At 41.2% G+C, this 4,354-nt stretch overlaps 1 pseudogene; it reads left to right on the top strand.

Annotated features, from left to right (window-relative positions):
* The first annotated feature begins 541 nt into the window (after positions 1 to 541).
* LOC123454997 lies at positions 542 to 677 on the top strand (annotated as a pseudogene).
* The last annotated feature ends 3,677 nt before the right edge of the window (positions 678 to 4,354 follow it).

Raw genomic sequence — 4,354 nt, 5'->3', positions numbered from 1 at the left:
AATGCATGTAGTTTCATGGAAAAGAGAGAAATCACCAATGGAGATAAACAACAGTGGACACTGCAAGCCTTAAACTTGGCCACCCAGGCCAAATCAGCCAACAGGTGTAACAGTTGTATGTCTGTTACAGAAGAAACCAACCCCTCTCTAATTGGACTAGAGGCCTGCTCCATGCGAGGTAATACATGCCTGACACTGAAAAAATATAACAAGAGAATAACCTAGGGGTGTAATGTTGGCTGGTATGTGGCTAAATGTATATACTGTGCTTACCAAACTGCCCAGTAAGTACTTCTCTTAATGTTCATACCCATGTTTTAGTGCTACTCTCACTTTTGGTTAGAGAAGCTTCTCTTAAGAGATGGTGTTGATCTTTGGATGACTCTGTTGGTACCATAGTGCTGAGAAGAAGTGACAGAGGAGTGCTCAACATGGAAACATATCTTTCACACCATCCAAGGCTCAGGGTCCATTGCAAAAGACTGTCAGAAATAATGTAAGAGTCATAGGAAGGGCAGGAATGCTTATAATGCTCTCTTCCATCGCTTCTTGGCCTTCTGGATAACATCAAGTGTAGTATCTGTTCTTATCAGTTTAATAATGCTCTCTTCCATACACAAAATGGTCTGGATACCCATGATTTTGCAGTGCCTGACACTACCTACACAAGACCCTCATATTAGGAGGAAAAGATGATGACATCAAAATAAAAGAGAGAACGGGAAAGGATATATGGAGTATGGAGTTGCAAAGGGAAAGTGGGGAACGGAATTGCAATGGCTTATTGTCTATAACTATAGAAGCTTTTAATAAAAAAATAAAAACCTGAAAGAAAGCAAGATGCACAAAGTGGTGCAAACATCTGGAGCTCATTTGCAGTGCAAGAGGCCCAGGTATACCTATTCCTTGCAAATGAATAGAAATATTTTTAATGCCAGAAAGTGTGCTGTTCAGTGTCCAGGAGTTAGGGAATTCCTGAAGCATATCTTGTTAATTTCTAGCTTTAAAGCATTGTGATCTGATATAATGTAGGAAGTTACTTCAATTTCCCTGGATTTGTGAAGTAAGGCTTTATGTCTTAATATATGATCTATTTTGGAGAAGGTTTCATGGGCCGCTGAGAAGAATGCATGTTCTGTAGGATTGGGGTCTAAAGTTCTGTAGATGTCCGTTAGGTGTTATGGAGCTCTATTATTTCCCTATTGGTCTTCTGCTTAGATGACCTGTCAATTCCGCAGTCCACATGCAGGGAACAGGCTGCCCCAAGGTAGCAGTGGAGCAGGACCAGGGAAATGGACAGTGGGGAAGGAACCGGCAAGATAATCACTCCATGCACCCATCCTCTGGAGAAGGAGATCCGGGAATTGGGGAACTAGGGGCCACACAATCAGGAAGACAGAGCAAGGGTCCTGCTTCTGCATAAAGCCCTCAAGGTCCAGGCAGCCCCAAGCCAGCAGCATGGGAAACAGGACCAGAGAACTGTGGGTGTGGGGGAACAGTGAAATCTGGCCTATTCATTGCACTCTCTCAAGAGCCAAGGATCTGTTGTTTGGGGACCCAGGGAACCTTCAATCAGAAAGGTGGTCCAAGGGGCCTGCTTCCATAGCTAGGGTCCAGGAAGCCCCAAGCCAGCACATGCACCCTATGGAGCAGGGGATCCAGGAGTAGGGAGACTCAAGCGCCATCCCTGCCTTTGATTTTAAAAAGAAATTATATACATATCCTTTAGAAAGTTTGAAACATTGAAACACAGGTAAAGAAAAAAAATATAATCTGATATTCCTAAAAAATGGCTTATTTCATGGAAATTTCACTCCAAATAGACCAATGTGTCTTCCTACTTGGTTTAACAGAATTTGGGGTGTTTACATTGTATTCTCCCTGCTTCTCAGATCCTTGTATCCATTAAGATACTCAAGAATCTCTGACATACAATTCCAAAAATGTGATCTTTGGACCTGAAATACAAAGGAATTGAATATTTTACTACCTCTCTCTCTTCATGAACTCTAAATTGTTATATTTGTCCTCAAACACTACTTGAAAATACTTTTTGAAGAGTCCATTTGTTTGCAATGTAGTCCTGACAATAATATCTGATAATATCAAAGGCATCATTCTGATTTTGTTTCCAAGTGACACAATCTTGGGGATTTTCCTCACATCTCATTTTTGTATAGGCACCATAGGGAACTCGTTGCTCTTCCTATCATTGGTGTACAACTTCTTAGCTCAACATTATTTGGAAAAAAAAAATCCCTAGATTCAATTTTAATGGACCTGACAATGGCCAATACAGTGACAATTGTCTTCGTGTTGATACCTGATAGCATATTAAATCTTAAGACATGTTCTCAATGAATCTGGCTGCAAGAACTTCTTGTATATCTACAGTTACCGGGGATTTTTCCATCTGTACTACCTCTATACTGAGTACATTTCAAGCCATCACCATCAGTCCCGGTAACTAACTGGGCAAGGCTTAAACTTAAACTGTGTACATGGACCCTTCCCTTCTTTCTTTTCTCCTGGATCATCAACATGCTCATCTGTACTGAGATCATTGAGTATGTAATAGCTAAGAACTATCCCAGTCATGCTGGCCGGGGATATATTCATGCTTTCTGTCAAACCAGAGAGTTTAGGAATGAGGACTCATGGCCATTTTCATTGTCATATTCACTCGAGATCTCCTCCCTATGGTCCTCATGATGGCAACCAGCCTCTACATGGTGAATCTCCTTTTCAGACATCATGGGAGAACCCGGCATGTCCACAGCCAGAGCCTCTCCTCCCAGCCATCTCCTGAAACCAAAGCCACTCACAGCATGCTTTCGCTGGTAAGTTGCTTTGTGTTCTTTTATTGGTTGAGTAACTTTATCACCTTTTATGGATTCTATACACCTGAGAAAACTCCAAGACTGCAAGGAATGAATGCTATTTTATTGTCCTGCTACTCAACCAGTTATCCTTTCATAGTCATATGGAATATTAAGATAATTTTGCAATTTACTTCATCCCTTTCTGTACTGAGAAGTACTTGTATTCAAAATGCATTCAGTAGCTGGGCTCAACCCCACACCACACCTCTGCTCTGCAGAGGTGACACGGGAGATATACATTGGACTAAGATTTGAGACTGTGGTAGTACAGCTGTCCAGACATTGCACATTGACACATTTCAATTGGAAAGCTTTTTGTGAATAATTAAAGATGGATGTTTCAATGGTACAGACTTTCAGGAATTCAGGAGTTGTCCATGCATTGGGTGCAACTCTTCAGTGGCAAAGCTATACATCATTTGTCAAAGAAATATCTCACTGGCATGCCTACCATTTAGTCACTCATGCTCCTGTAAGTAATTGCAATAAACTCATTCATTGACCACGATGACCTTGAATATAATCATTTCTTTGATCTGTTGTATTCTTCTGTATCTGGTGTGAACAAAAATTTGCTTACATCCCCTCAATACTGTTTAAGTGACACTTGGAACATAATGGTAATTTCTAGAGTAAAAGAAACATTGTAGCTAAAGACATCATAGAGAGCCAACAGACCTCTCAGATAAGTGGAGAACATTCTATCTCAGAATACTAGAATACACAATTGTTGTAGTAGTTCATGAGACTTATTATAAAATTGACAATAGGACACAAAGCAAGTTTCAACAAATTGAACTAAATTGAAGTAACTCCATGTATAGATCTGACAACAATGCAAGAAGGTAAAAATCAGTACCAAAATCTGAACAAATGCTGGAGTGATGGCTTAAGAGTTATGGCACTTGCCTGTGAAGCCTAAGAACTCATGTTCAAATCTCAAGGTCCCATGTAGCCAAATGCAGTGATTCAAGCACACAATATCACACATGTGGAAAAGGGGGAGCATGAATCTGATGTTTATTCGCAGTGGAATCACCAGAGTTCATAATACTTCAAGCTCTGGGATCAGTGAAAGGCTTTGGCTGAAATAATAATGGGAAGAATGTGAGGGAGATCTTGCATCCATCACCCGCTTGATCACCAAGGTTGATTTGGCTGATCCAGCTGACTAGGTGGTGTCCACTTCCTGCCTCACTGGTTGGTGTGCATCCCTCCTAAAGCTGCACAACTGGTGGAAGAGGATGACCTTCTCTCAATAGATGGCTGAGGATCACCATTAGTTTGAGGCCAGTCTTCCTAGAATAGACCCTGACAAAGAGGTGTCTACGAAGCTGATATCCCTGTGGCTTATCAAGCTAAGAGGCAAAGAGATAGTCCTTTGCTGAATTCATGTTTTGGAAGGTCATCTGGTAAAGCAGGGTCAAGCAGACACCCGTTGTGCCTGATGATAGATACAGTATAAAGGCAGA

This window comes from Jaculus jaculus, chromosome 14 (genome assembly GCF_020740685.1).
Source record: "Jaculus jaculus isolate mJacJac1 chromosome 14, mJacJac1.mat.Y.cur, whole genome shotgun sequence".
In the NCBI taxonomy this organism is placed as follows: domain Eukaryota; kingdom Metazoa; phylum Chordata; class Mammalia; order Rodentia; family Dipodidae; genus Jaculus; species Jaculus jaculus.
The sequence above is the reverse complement of the archived record's forward strand: the minus strand, read 5'-3'. Positions and strand labels throughout refer to the sequence as shown.